Source organism: Neoarius graeffei, chromosome 26, assembly GCF_027579695.1.
Source record: "Neoarius graeffei isolate fNeoGra1 chromosome 26, fNeoGra1.pri, whole genome shotgun sequence".
NCBI lineage: Eukaryota > Metazoa > Chordata > Actinopteri > Siluriformes > Ariidae > Neoarius > Neoarius graeffei.
In genome coordinates this window covers 11,332,201-11,347,659 of record NC_083594.1, presented here as the reverse complement: position 1 = coordinate 11,347,659, position 15,459 = coordinate 11,332,201, and the positions used below count along the sequence as shown (strand labels likewise).

The 15,459-nt window shown below is 42.4% G+C and overlaps 1 pseudogene; it reads right to left on the bottom strand.

The window, feature by feature from the left end:
* Window positions 1-258: 258 nt before the first annotated feature.
* LOC132874667 (zinc finger protein 431-like) overlaps window positions 259-15,459 on the bottom strand; it is a 64,044-nt pseudogene continuing 48,843 nt past the window's right edge.

The following is a 15,459-nucleotide window of genomic DNA, read 5'->3' as shown; positions in this document are numbered from 1 at the left end:
GTACTTACTTTTTTTGGCAAAACAATGAATGATGCAATCATAAGTCAACTGACATCACTCTGCTGAACAAACGGTCATATCAGCTAAAAAAAAATTCATACAGTGCTATGCACTCGAGATCAAGTCTTTGCTTGATAAGAGATGCTCTGTTTCATGTATACAAGAGACAAGCTGCCGAAAAAATAAATAAATAAAACCCATTGCATACACACAGAACAAGGACTAAACCTATTCAGTACTTATAATTGTTTTTTGCAATTTGGTTCATAATACATTTTATTCATATAAACTTTTAGCTGATTTTCTAGTGTTACATAAAGAGAACAGGTGAAATATCATGTAAACCAACCATAAACACACGAGACCTAGTTTTACAATTTATACTTAAAACATTACGATCTACACAATGTACATAAGTATAAAATCTAAAATCTTAAATATCTTGCAAGCCACAGCCAACCAGCTGATTAACTGTCACTTCTAACTCAACACACCAAATTTCATAATAGACAATTTCATCGCTGATGCAGACAACTTCTGAAAAATTGCTGACCAGTGTAACATGAATAAAGTTCAAAGTACAGGTCATTTTCAGTCAAAACTGTAATAACCATATTTAATTTGACAACTTTAAATTATGCAATGTCTCCCAGTTAGTGCACCTGAAGGTCTTAAATGTAACTAAATAAGCAAACATCTTTCCACACCATGATCAGTTATACAGCTTCTGTCCTACGTGAATGCACTGGTGTCGTTGGAGAAGACTGACGAGTAAAACTCTTCCCACACTGTGAGCAGTGATGCGGCTTCTCTCCTGTGTGAATGCGCTGGTGTGTTTGGAGATCAGTCTGAGGAGTAAAACTCTTCCCACACTGTGAGCAGTGATAGGGCTTCTCTCCTGTGTGAATGCGCTGGTGTATTTGGAGAGCACTCTGTTCAGTAAAACTCTTCCCACACTGTGAGCAGTGATACGGCTTCTCTCCGGTGTGAATGTACTGGTGTGTTTGGAGAGCACTCTGATGAGTAAAACTCTTCCCACACTGTGAGCAGTGATACGGCTTCTCTCCTGTGTGAATGCGCTGGTGTTTTTGGAGATTACTCTGATGAGTAAAACTCTTCCCACACTGTGAGCAGTGATACGGCTTCTCTCCTGTGTGAATGCGCTGGTGTATTTGGAGAGCACTCTGTTCAGTAAAACTCTTCCCACACTGTGAGCAGTGATACGGCTTCTCTCCTGTGTGAATGCGCTGGTGTCGTTGGAGAGTACTCTGACGAGTAAAACTCTTCCCACACTGTGAGCAGTGATACGGCTTCTCTCCTGTGTGAATGCACTGGTGTGTTTGGAGAGCACTCTGATGAGTAAAACTCTTCCCACACTGTGAGCAGTGATATGGCTTCTCTCCTGTGTGAATGCGCTGGTGTTTTTGGAGAGCACTCTGTTCAGTAAAACTCTTCCCACACTGTGAGCAGTGATACGGCTTCTCTCCTGTGTGAATGCGCTGGTGTCGTTGGAGAGCACTCTGATGAGTAAAACTCTTTCCACACTGTGAGCAGTGATACGGCTTCTCTCCTGTGTGAATGCGCTGGTGTTTTTGGAGAGTACTCTGCTGAGTAAAACTCTTCCCACACTGTGAGCAGTGATACGGCTTCTCTCCTGTGTGAATGCGCCGGTGTCGTTGGAGAGCACTCTGATGAGTAAAACTCTTCCCACACTGTGAGCAGTGATACGGCTTCTCTCCTGTGTGAATGCGCTGGTGTTTTTGGAGAGTACTCTGTTCAGTAAAACTCTTTCCACACTGTGAGCAGTGATACGGCTTCTCTCCTGTGTGAATGCGCCGGTGTTTTTGGAGAGCACTCTGTTCAGTAAAACTCTTCCCACACTGTGAGCAGTGATACGGCTTCTCTCCTGTGTGAATGCGCTGGTGTCGTCGGAGAGTACTCTGATGAGTAAAACTCTTCCCACACTGTGAGCAGTGATACGGCTTCTCTCCTGTGTGAATGCGCTGGTGTTGTTGGAGAGCACTCTGTTCAGTAAAACTCTTCCCACACTGTGAGCAGTGATACGGCTTCTCTCCTGTGTGAATGCGCCGGTGTCGTTGGAGAGCACTCTGACGAGTAAAACTCTTTCCACACTGTGAGCAGTGATACGGCTTCTCTCCTGTGTGAATGCGCTGGTGTTGTTGGAGAGCACTCTGTTCAGTAAAACTCTTCCCACACTGTGAGCAGTGATACGGCTTCTCTCCTGTGTGAATGCGCCGGTGTCGTTGGAGAGCACTCTGACGAATAAAACTCTTTCCACACTGTGAGCAGTGATACGGCTTCTCTCCTGTGTGAATGCGCTGTTGTGTTTTGAGTGCATTCTGATAACTAAAACTCTTTTCACAATCTGAGCAGTGGTGAATTTCCTTCTGTATATCATTATGGGAAGTATCATAATGAATATCAGTTGATGTCGGCTGACGACTGGAGCATTTGGAGGGGATCTGAAGCTCATATTTAATCTCTCCTGATTCTCGCAGTCTCGCATCCTCTTCATCGTGGCATCTCTGGATGTGTTTGTCGAGGTAAATTTGAGATGCATCGGAACAAGGGCATGTGGAGCAGGAAAAGACTTGCAGCAGAGCGTTCTTTACTTCTGGAGAAACGAAAGGACAAAAATAACAAATTGAACATGAAATGCAACAAGATTATAAAATATAACACCACTAACCCAATGTAAGGAATGTTTTTACTGAAACTTAATCAAGATTCTACATGAATTAAGAATGAGACAAAAACAAAAGGTTGCGGACTAAGATACAGCAGCCTCTAGCTTGGAATACTGGGAGATTCAATAAGGTCCTGGAACAGCAGCTATGTACAGCATTGGCCATAGCCCTGTGGGTCTGATAGACCAAAGGGGAGTTGTTGGTTCCTGTTGGACATCATGTCAAGTCTAGGTAATGGAAAGCCTAGCCTTATTTACATCTCATCCAGGATTGAGAAGGAAACAGCCCTCACATTCAAGGTTCTGAAAGATCCAAAAAGGGGCCTTATTTATCAAACTGGATATGAATAGATTTATTTGCAAATAGTTTCTAGTAGCACTGACACAAGCAAATCTATATATTTTCTATCTGGATTTTATATATGGATTAGGTTGTCAAGTTTAAAACACTTATTAAAGGTGCCATTCCACCAAAAACGTTTAATACTGGCTCTTTTTGAAATACCATAGTTCACTCTGAGTTGCATATGCATGCGAAAATGTAATTCTACTCCCATTCCCTGTATTAGCTCATGAAAGAAAATAGTTGGGAAAACGAGCGAATCTGAAAAATCCCTACGAACTTGCCTAAGTTCGAAAATTTGTAGTCATGGCCTCGCCCACCTTGGCTTGCGAGCGCCCACGGGAAGAAAGTTTGGATTTAAGCGCAAGGAGAGATAGCAGAGCCTATCTCGTCAGTAGCTAACGAAGAGGACCTAACAGCAAGTTGAAAACATGGCTGAACAAGTTCGTGCCTGTGTTATTTGTGGCAGTAACACATCAACGTTGCATTTCTTGCCCAAGATAGAAGAGGTGAAGAATAAATGGTTGGAATTTATCTTTGGAACACCAACAGCGAAGTATAATGCAACGTTAGTACTGTGCTCTGATAATTTCAACCACAGTGACTTTTCAAACTTTGGTGCCTTCAGTAGTGGTTTTGCTTCGAGGTTGCATTTAATCCCTGGATCTGTGCCGTCAAGACGATCGACCACCAGCTCACAAGCTGTAAGTAAAACATGAACTTTTTGTTTGAAGGTTTTTGTTACAAAATAGCATGTTCATATTCTCCACGTTAGCATGCATGACATGGTCACAAGCTAGGCAGGGATGAGAGTTTTTCGCTTTTCTAGCGGATTTCTGCTTTTTCTGAGTAAAAAATGACCTTTTTATATTATGCCAAATCTGTTGAGAATTTTTTTTTAATTAATTTCGGGGGGTTGGGGTTTGTTCCTTCATGCTGTCCAAACTTCATTAACTCCAACGATGTTTACACATTATTTGTAAGTCGCCATCTTTAGCCTCGTTTAAACCTCGTTGAATGTGATGTAAAATTCATGTTATCTACATTGTTATTCGTCAAAACATCGATGTCGAGACCATAATAGCCAATCAAAACAGTTTTTACAAAGACACCCACATCCGCTTGTTCTGACCCACTGGAGGTAGCGTCACAGTGCTGTTAGCCAATCAGAGGTAACACGTTTACGTCATGAATATTAATGAGTAAGAGCTGAAATCCTGTCGTTCTCCCGCCACCCACTCCTCCAGCAAACTAGAACAGCCTGAAACAGGAGAACCACAGCATTTTTTTTCACCAAAACCGGCTCACAGGGCATTCATTCATACTAGAGACCACCGAAAAATTAATGAAAAAAATGATGCAATGAGACCTTTAATTTCAATTACACACAAATTTCATGAAATTAAGTTTTGTGGGATTTTGTGAAAACCAGTTGATTCATATTAAAGTAATTGATGAAAGCAAGCCAACATCCATAAATTAAGACATATAACAATAGTCATTTAATTTAAATGTAGGTGGATTTAAAAAAAAAAAAAGGGACACTGCATCGGTTCAGATGGCATTCAAGTAGTTCTGCAGTAGTATAGGAATTTCCTTCCTGCAGTATTTGAAGAATGCCATGGTGTGATTTGTAGTAATAAAGCAGTCAAATCTCCATGTGTTTAATTGTTCATCAATTCAATCGGACCCTATTTGTTCCTTAACATGTTGAAGTTCTTCAGCTGCAAGAGTTTAAAGTGCATATCCTGGACCAATTTCTTTTTTTTCCTTATATGAAAGTATGTCCCTTTACACACTCATCCAGAAGGGTAATTTTGCACAAGGCCATCTGTCGACAGCAGAAAAAAAATAAAATAAAATGCATCTGGAAAAATCCCAAGGGAGTCTGGAGCCAGATTCGTGATGTCACCTGCGGAAGCGCCAGCAGGCTGTGCAAAGCTTTGCATGGTTTCAGTGCACAGCCTGTGTAGACCAAGCGCTCCCATTTCTCTCTCATTGTCCGTTCTTTTGGAAAACGATGAGTACTAATCCCATCATGGCTGGTGTTGCTACACCCTCCTACGATACATCTGTTAACCATTTTAATAATTACGTGATAACGTTGAAGAAATTTGCAGAAAACCACCAGGTCGTTTTCTCATAAACAAACCAGCGCTGACGTAGGATTCAGAGGGAGGCGTCCCGCATGCGACGTCACGAAAATCAATGTTTGGCGGGAAATCCAAATGCCAAGTTTTTTCAGAGGTGGATGAATTCACCTCAAATGGCTTGATTTCAACTGAATTTTTCTGGTATTGCGCAAGGTAAAAAAAATTGCACAAAATGCAAAATGTGACAGATATTTGACCAAAGTTTAAGATAAAATAGGAGAATTACATTGATCTTGCTCCTGAATTTACCCGTGAAATGCACTTTAAGGAGCTAAAATTTAACAGAATTAAAAAGATAAGTTCTCCATGGTATGACTTGTGGAATTATTGAATTCCATAAAAATACTAAAATTGTTATTGCTTGATAATCATCACATATGCTCCTGAAATAAAGCAAATGTGTTGCAATTGATTTGTATAATGGTTGATGGGTTTGACTGACTTCTGCATGATTCAATTAACAACTTCGCTTGGTTCAGACACACTGCATGTGTGTGTTCACCTAACTTCTTTCCAGCCAGCTGGTTATATTGCAATAAAGGTATTATAATGCCGCCGCCCCCCCCCCAGTGTTTCTGTAATATGGGGAGGTCTGACATTATCCTATATTATGTGTTTGCTATGACAGGGCATTCCCCCCCCGATTTCTCCCCAATTTTCTCCCTAATTTAGCCATGGCCAATTCCCACCCATCAGACTCCTCTCCTGTATCACATAACAGCTACCAACCAGGGAGGGCTATCATGTGCTTCCTCCAAGACAAGAAACACCAGTTGAGCACGTTTTACTCATACAATGTCAGGGGGCTGCAAAGCACACTCGGACGAAAGCCCAATCCACTTACTTCCTATTAAATGTGCTCTCTCACACCCATGACTGGCCAGTGTAACTGACAGGGCAGAGAAGAGAGAGCATGCCATCTCTCCCTCCCAGAGAGCCCAGACAATTTTGCTCTCTTGAGCTCCCAACCACAGATGATTGTGGCATCATCAGGATTTGAAAGTGGCAATATCTGGATGATGGGAAGGATGACAAGGACAACACCTTTCTGCTGTGCCACTCGGGATCCACAGGGCATGCATTTTACACTACTTCTGGTTAAACTGGGCATGATGAATAAAACAACAATATCTTGTGGTTTACTATATACAGTGGTGCTTGAAAGTTTGTGAACCCTTTTGAATTTTCTATATTTCTGCATGAATATGACCTAAAACCAGGGCTTTGAACCAGAATTTTTTTCCTATTGGTTCGTTCCGAACAGAAACAGAATTTTAACGTTTCCGGTTTTGGGTTCCACCATTAAATAGACGTTCCCGAACCGGTTACAACAAAAAAATTTCGTTCCCGGAATGGTTAATTACGTTCCCTGTCAGCTGTTTAACAAATGGCTATAAAATTATGTCTCTGTCTCATCCAGCTTAAGCCAAATGTAGGCTAATTCTATTACAACCTTCATTAAATAAGACAAGAAATAATTCAAAACAATTATTATTTCAAATGTTGTTGATTTGGATTCTCAGTATGTCTTCCCATCTACCCAAACAGAAAAAGTGCCAAAAATGAAAGATAATTCGTTTAGTGTGTTACCAAAGTCTAGTCAGGCCCTATGCATTGATAGGCTAACAGAGGTTAACGTCATTTAATGTTCGCGAACCTCTCATTAACGTGGACAAATGTATTGATATCGTGTTCGAAATTGACGTTTTTGAATAACGATAGACTGCAATATTTACCTCTAATTTAAGATGTGGAGACGTGATAGTAGTCCACCTTCCCGCTCTCTCCATTCAGTCAGCAAACGTCACACAGGAAGTGAACCCCAGCAGGTCATAGAAACTTGCGCAGGAGAAGAATGACTTTATTTGTAGGCTACGGAAACTTTGAGGAACGAAATAAAAACCGGTATTAACCGGTTACCATTATTTTTAATAAGTGTTTCTGTTCCGGAACATAAAAAATAATCAAGTTTCTGGTTTCATTTCTGTTCCATGTGAAATAGAAAAAGTTCCCGGTTTTCGTTTTCGTTCCTTGAACTGGTTCAAAGCCCTGCCTAAAACATCATCAGATTTTCACACAAGTCCTAAAAGTCGATAAAGAGAACCCAATTAAACAAATGAGACAAAAATACTATACTTGCTCATTTATTTATTGAGGAAAATGATCCAATATCTGAGTGGCAAAAGTATGTGAACCTCTAGGATTAGCAGTGAATTTGAAGGTGAAATTAGAGTCAGGTGTTTTCAATCAATGGGATGACAATCAGGTGTGAGTGGGCACCCTGTTTTATTTAAAAAAAACAAAAACAGGGATCTATTAAAGTCTGATCTTCAAAACACACGTTTGTGGAAGTGTATCATGACATGAACAAAGGAGATTTCTGAGGACCTCAGAAAAAGCATTGTTGATGCTCATCAGGCTGGAAAAGGTTACAAAACCATCTCTAAAGAGTTTGGACTCCACCAATCCACAGTCAGACAGATTGTGTACAAGTAGAGGAAATTCAAGACCATTGTTAACTTCCCCAGGAGTGGTCGACCGAAAAAGATCACTCCAAGAGCAAGGCGTGTAATAGTCGGCGAGGTCACAAAGGACCCCAGAGTAACTTCTAAGCAACTGAAGCCTCTCTCACATCGGCTAATGTTACTGTTCATGAGTCCACCATCAGGAGAACACTGAACAATGGTGTGCATGGTAGGGCTGCAAGGAGAAAGCCACTGCTCTCCAAAAAGAATATTGCTGCTCATCTGCAGTTTTCTAAAGATCATGTGGACAAGCCAGAAAGCTATTGGAAAAATGTTTTGTGGATGGATGAGACCAAAATAGAACTTTTTGGTTTAAATGAGAAATGTTATGTTTGGAGAAAGGAAAACACTGCATTCCAGCATAAGAACATTATCCTATCTGTGAAACATGGTGGTGGTACTACCATGGTTTGGGCCTGTTTTGCTGCATCTGGGCCAGGACAGCTTGCCATCATTGATGGAACAATGAATTCTGAATTATACCAGTGAATTCTAAAGGAAAATGTCAGGACATCGGTCCATGAACTGAATCTCAAGAGAAGGTGGGTCATGTAGCAAGACAACGACCCTAAGCACACAAGTGGTTCTACCAAAGAATGGGTAAAGAAGAATAAAGTTAATGTTTTGGAATGGCCAAGTCAAAGTCCTGACCTTAATCCAATCAATGTTGTGGAAGGACCTGAAACGAGCAGTTCATGTGAGGAAACCCACCAACATTCCAGAGTTGAAGCTGTTCTGTACAGAGGAATGGGCTAAAATTCCTCCAAGCCGGTGTGCAGGACTGATCAACAGTTACCGCAAACGTTTAGCTGCAGTTATTGCTGCACAAGGGGGTCACACCAGATACTGAAAGCAAAGGTTCACATATTTTTGCCACTCACATATGTAATATTGGATGATTTTCCTCAATAAATAAATGACCAAGTATAATATTTTTGTCTCATTTGTTTAACTGGGTTCTCTTTTACTACTTTTAGGACTTGTGTGAAAATCTGATGATGTTTTGGGTCATATTTATGCAGAAATATAGAAAATTCTAAAGGGTTCACAAACTTTCAAGCACCACTGTAGTCAGTTTCGCAATAGCAAGATATGCAGTGGGCGGACTTCACGTGTCTCAAAGGAAGCTGATAGACTTCACCCTCTCTGGTTGGTCATGGTCATATGATCAAGAAGACCTACCTGGTTAGTGGAACAGGCCAAAATGAGTTGTCTGGGAAATGTTCTAGTTATTGCAGACTGCATTGTACAACAGCTTTCGTCCCAGAAACACGTCACAAAATGTTGCAGAAAATAACCTCTATAACCTCTTAGACAAAAGTAACACCTTGCTGTCTGGTTGTTCCTGTAGGTGCAGGACTGAGTTCTTTGGTGTACTCCTCTTCATACCACACCAAGAGCTCCTGTCCTGGGTTAATGGATCGACAGCAACGATACAGAATTCCCCCTTGATACTCAAATGCCACAAGATTCTGTTCTTCTTCATTATGGGCACAATTCACATACCTAAAAGAGTGAGGCAACGTTTCAGAAAAAGGTAAAAATCAGATCAGAGTTACAAACTCGGAGAAAGCATGGCGGAGATATCAATGACATGAAGATAAAGTTCTGCCAACAAATGAGGAGCTGTAAAATCAAATCACTAAAACGACCCAACAGCTGGTGTACTGCTCACCTCATCCAATTCACATGTGTCTCTCTTTTGGCATCGATGTATTCTTCACACTGCATGCTCCTGTATACCTGTAGAAAAATACCACATTTACTTTTTTTTTTACACGAAATCAATATATGGCTTTAAATGGGGTTTACAGAAACAAGAACAATGGCTCATGCCAATATTATTAAGCCTCATGAAGGCTGAATTAGAGGTTTTTGACTGTATCCTAAGATTCACAAAACAGCTGACAAGCTCCGAGATGAATTTATTAACTATAGGAAAATGCAGGCAAGGCTTTATCAGAATTTAGGCAAAGGAAAAGTTTCTCATAAAAGGCTTTACTTCTGACATGGCAAAGCTGTGCTGTGAATCAGACCTCTCTGATAAATATCTGTCCCTTGTGTTTTGGTCTCTAAACAGACAGCTACAAAAATACACAACTTTAAAATTCAGTTCTGTCCCTAAATGGGTTTCATATAAAATATTTTTAATCTGTACAAGTAATATTTATTTGGGCGCCAACGTTGTTTTAGTTCAGTGTAGCAGTGTTCATCTTTAATTTAAATGATTTTAAGTTTACTTTTAGTCTTGTGTCCTGAAAATAGTAGTTACATTTTAGTCTTTTTTTTTTGGTCAAGATTACATCAATGGAACTCAATTTTAATTTTAGTCTAATTCTATCAATGTTTTAATCATAATTTCCTCAGATAGTTGCATGGTACTTGTAAAATATGCCCTGCAGTTTTAAGAGGGCCTGTTGCAGCAGGGGTTTAGCCGGATTCCCCCCCACCATATGGCTGGTTTTGTCACTATGCAGAAGTTACAGTACTCAGCGTAAATGAGTAAACCCCCTTCAGGGCTCGAAATTCGCGGTGGTCTGGTCACCTGAGGCGACTTAATTAGTCATTTGACAAGTCATTCCTGTCACTAGCCAGCCCAGCTGGCTAGTTGAAAATAAAAAATATATATGAAGCGAAGATTCAGACACACCGTGAACTAAAGCCACCACATATTAAGCGTGTGCCGTGTCTGTGTTAATCGATGTGTTTATCGGCAGAACGGAAACTACCGAAGAATTCAGAATCATATCGTGTACGAGTCAGGCTGTCAGTTTTTTCACTACTGCGCATTCATACAACGCATCTCATTGAATATCGCGGTAAATCACGTGTAGTATTGGACCAGGTGGGTGGAGCACAGAAGCACGGCAGGCCAGAACTAAGTTCTCAATGAACTATTTATTGCTAGCTTTTCAGCCTTTTATCACTTCCCAGCCGTGTGCGCGCGCGCACGTGTTCTGGTTGGGGAGAGCTCCCTTTCTCTGCTCTCCTCTCCTTTTAAAGGGTGTGGTCACTGGGGAAGATGCACAAACAGGTTAATCCCCATCAGGTGCAATGATTCCACCACTTACCTTCCCTGACTCCGCGCTCCATTCACAGACCGCCGCTTGGCCACGCCCCCGCTGTCACGTCACGTTATCAAATTCAATAGATGTAGCCACATTATCGCCCATTTAAACACATGTTTTTGCTGTTGTTTACATCTACATCTGCCAAAGCTACGTTGCGATGTGGAATTTTCTGAAAGGTGTACAGAAACCGCCAGAGATGGGGACAAAGCGACCTCGGTCTGAAGAGGAGAAAAAGGCCGCCGATAAAGCGTACGAGAAGGAGAAATGACAAAGGACTTATAAGCAAACGTGGGAGCAGGGTAGGCCTTGGCTGCGATACGATTTTTATGGAATAATTAATTTTTTTCAAGTTGATTCCTTGTCAATATGAAGCTCCTAATGCTTTCTCTCTCAAATGGTTAAATACATAAAGCATGTTGGACATATTTTGGGTGCTATAGTCATGATAGTAAGTATATTTGTTTTCAATACTCATGCACCAAGTTGCCAAGTTTTCCAATATATTATTATTTGTTGATATTATATTATGGTGCTCTGTGCTGTTCTCATTTATGTATTTAACAACAGTATCAAAATACTCGGGTACTGAAATAAATGCACATTAGTCATGAACAATGGTAACTACTCTCTTTTGCATTATTTTTGACAGAAGTAAAATTCATACATGAACAAATTTTGGCGAGTTGATTTTCTGTTTGGCTAGTTACTTTGGAAGGTATCTAGTCCGGCTGGCTGCTGTGATGACTGGGGGGAGGTATGTTGAGGGAAGAAAGAGAGATGGCTGCAGTGAGGGGGAGGGTGGGGGGGATGTGGGCTGGTTGAACTGATTGAAAAAGTCATTCAACTCATTCGCCCTCTCCACTATCCCCTCAACGACTCTGGTCTTTGTATTGTGGCCTGTGATGGTTTTCACACCTTCCCAGACCTTCCTCATGCTGTTCTCCTTCAGCTTCTGCTCCACCTTCCTCCTGCAGCTGTCCTTAGCTTCCCTCATGCAGCGTCTTACCTCCTGCTGTGCTGCTTTCATCGCCTCCCTATCCCTGCTCCTGAAGGCGGCCTTCTTCCTGTTGAGGACAGCTTTGACTTCCTGTGTTACCCATGGCTTGTTATTAGGGTAACACCATACAGTCTTAGCGGGGGAGATCACATCTGCACAGAAGTTAAAGTAATCCGTCAGACAGTGTGACAGCCCCTCTATGTCCTCACAGTGTGGGCTAAGCAGCACATCCCAGTCCATGATGTCATAACAGTTCTGATGCCTGAGGGCATCCTCCATTTCAGGGGACCACCTCCTGATGGAGCTAGTTGTTGCAGGCTGCCTTTGAACCAGGGGGGTGTACTTCAGCTGTAGAAGAACCAGGTTGTGGTCAGACTCCCCCAGTGGGGGGAGGGGTGTGGCTCTGTATGCATCCCTCACATTAGCATACAGCAAGTAAATTGTCCTGTTGATCCTTGGTGGACAATCCACAGCCTGGTAAAAAGCAGCCAAAGTAGAGTCCAAAGTAGCATGATTAAAGTCCCTAGAAATGATCATAAATGCCTCAGGGTGCTGTGTCTGCAGCCTTGCTGTGAGAGTGTGAATCCTCTCACATGCAGTGGCTGCGTCTGCCCTCGGAGGGATGTAAACACAGATGGTGATCACGTGACTGAACTCCCTTGGCAGATAACATGGCTGCAGGCTAATGGCTAGCAGCTCCAAGTCTGGGCAACATAAAACTGTCTTTACGGAGATGCTGATGCCCTTTATTGTCACTAGTCACATGTACCAGCGAAATGAGCCTTCAACCTGTCCGTACATATACAACATACAATTGACATTGGGTAGACAGGACAGGAAGACAGGGATGAAGATAAAAAGGAAACACAGCATGAGGAGAGATAAGGAAAAAAGAACACCCCCCCACTATGCTCCTGTCAGGAGTACAGTGTGGGAACATTTAAAAAAACCTTTGCACATAAGCACACAACAACACAAGTACACTTTAAACACGGGACTTGAGGGGGGAGGGGAGGAGGTAATCCAGCGCAAGCAAGCAGCCGTCCGCTCCCGCAGCCATGAAGGCGCTGGTCACGCACCCGCTTGTCACACTGGGGGTAAAAATGGCGACAGGGGAAAGTTAGAGAAGGAATGCGAGGAATGCGAGAGTGTCTCCCGGAAGTGACCTTCAGGGGGAAATGTTGCCTCAGCAACGGCCTGAACTGAGGCCGGTGCTGTCTCAGGGACCCGAATGTCGATAAGATATAAATTGTTTGGTCTTTCCAGATGCAGTCTTTGCACGTCCACACCACTCGTCCATATCTGTCCATTCCATCCATTCTATACAAATTGATCTCCGAAAAACGTATTCCTTGCAAAGCTGAAAGCTGCTCCGAGACAACCATTTTGTGGTTAAAGTTCTGAATGTCCACAGTCCAAGTGCCAACAGCTTTGCCCACCACTCCAATCATATCGGGCAGCTTTGTGGGGCTTTGAACAGCTGTCACCGTTGTCTGATTTCCTCGATATACCAGGGCAATGCCTAATCCAATCAGCAAAAGTCCTGTAATCATGGTTCCGAATAGGTAGATATCTTCAATGTCCTCCACAGAAAGAATTGCCAGGCACACGACCCGCCACCGCTCCCACGCGTCCATCGTGTAACCAGCCGCAAACGTTCCGGCAGGACAGACGGGTTCCCCCGAACCCAGGCTTCTCGTCGAGAAAACCGTGTCAATTTCGTTAGGAGACCAGTTTATCAATTCCATGCTTTTTTTAGTTTAGAAAGTAATGCAGGGAGAGTCTCTTCAAAAAGTACAGCAGACGAGACAAGACACAGAAGCACAAGCAGGGAAAAAAAGGAGGGAGAGGGAGAGCAGAAAATGCGACCGCCTTCCGTGGAAGCACGGAGAGATATGTCCCAGGTTACACCAGCGGTTGTTAACATAAATGATGAGTCCCCCACCTTTGCTTTTCCCGCATGTGTTAGTGTCTCTGTCGGCTATCACAGCAGTGAATCCCCGCAGGTCCACGTTAGCATCCAGTACAAGGTGTGTTAGCCATGTCTCTGTAAAGATAAATAAGCTGCTCTCCCAGCAAATCCGCTGGTTGTTCAGAGCGGAAAGCTCGTCGACTTTATTCGGCAGCGAGTTCACATTCCCCATGATAACGGAGGAAATGGATGGTTTGTAGCGCCGCCGGTTGTCCACTAGCCTAGCCTTTAGCTTAGCTCCAGCCTTGCAGCCCCTGGGTTTCCTCCTCAGCTCGGCCGGGATGGGGTGTCGTATCCCGGCTCGTTCCATTGTTGTAAGGGCCAGCAGCTCCTCTCTTGAATAAGTGAGAAAACTGGCTCCTGGTTGCGTGTTAAAGTTAAAAATATCCATGTTATATAAGTAAAACACACTGTCTTCATAAGACAAGCAGAAAAGTAAAAAAAAAAAAAAAAAAAGGGTGGGGGGGGGAAGAGGTTTAAAGAGCTAAAAAATACAGAGCTACTGGAGAGGCAGCCGTCTCACACAGCACCCATAGATCCACATTTGATAATCTTCTGGGTGGTGGTGACAACCCTCTGGAGCACTTTTCTCTCTGCTCCTGTGCAGCTGACAAACCACACACTGATGCAGTATGTAAGTATGCTCTCTATGGAGCAACAGTAGAAGGACACAAGTAGTTTTTGAGGGAGGTCATTCATCCTGAGGATCATCAGGAAGTAAAGTCTCTGCTGTGTGTTCTTTATCACTTGTGTGGCATTAGAGCTCCAGGTCAGCTCCTCCTCTACGTGCACCCCAAGGAACCAGAAGTCCAGGATCCTCTCTACACATTGCGCACTGATGAGAATAGGCTGAAAGTCTTTTTTCTTCTTCCTGAAGTCTATGATCAGCGCCTTGGTTTTGGTGGTTGAGGCCCAGGTTTGTTGTCTCAGCACCACCCAGACAGCTGCTCCACCTTGTGCTGATAAGCAGACTCCTTCCCCTCAGGGATGAGCCACACTATGGTAGTATGATCCGCAAATATGATGCCATTACAGGAGTGAGCAGGGTGCAGTTCTAAGTGTAGAACTACTACTTTTTTAATCTTAGAAAAAGCCATGGCACAGCAGTTATGCTCATATTTACAAAGGAATAACATCCATTAAATGTATCAGTCAGGATTTAGACCTCATCATAGCAAAGAGACAGCTCTGGTTAAAGCAGTAAAACAACCTACTGTTGGCATCTGATCAGGGCTGTGTCTCGCTGCTTGACCTTAGTTCAGCATTTGATACCATTGATAATTCCATTCTTCTGGATAGACTAGAAAATGTTGTGGGAGTTAAGGGAACGGCCGGCTCCTGGCACAGCTCTTATTTAACTGATCGCTATCAGTATGTTGATATAAATGGTGATATTTCTCGACATACTGAGGTAAAGTTTGGTGTTCCACAAGGTTCTGTCTTGGGTCCACTGCATTTTTCTTTATATATATCTTTTTTCTAAAAAAAACCAAAAAACATTTTATATATTATATAAAAATAAAAACCTCTGGGTGATATTATTCATAAACATTAGTTTCCACTGTTATGCTGATGAGACACAGTTGTATGTTTCTACAAAACCTGATGAGAGACACCAGCTTAATAGAATTGAGAAATGTGTAAAGGACATTAGACACTGGATGCTTATTAACTTCCTTCTGCTTCACTCT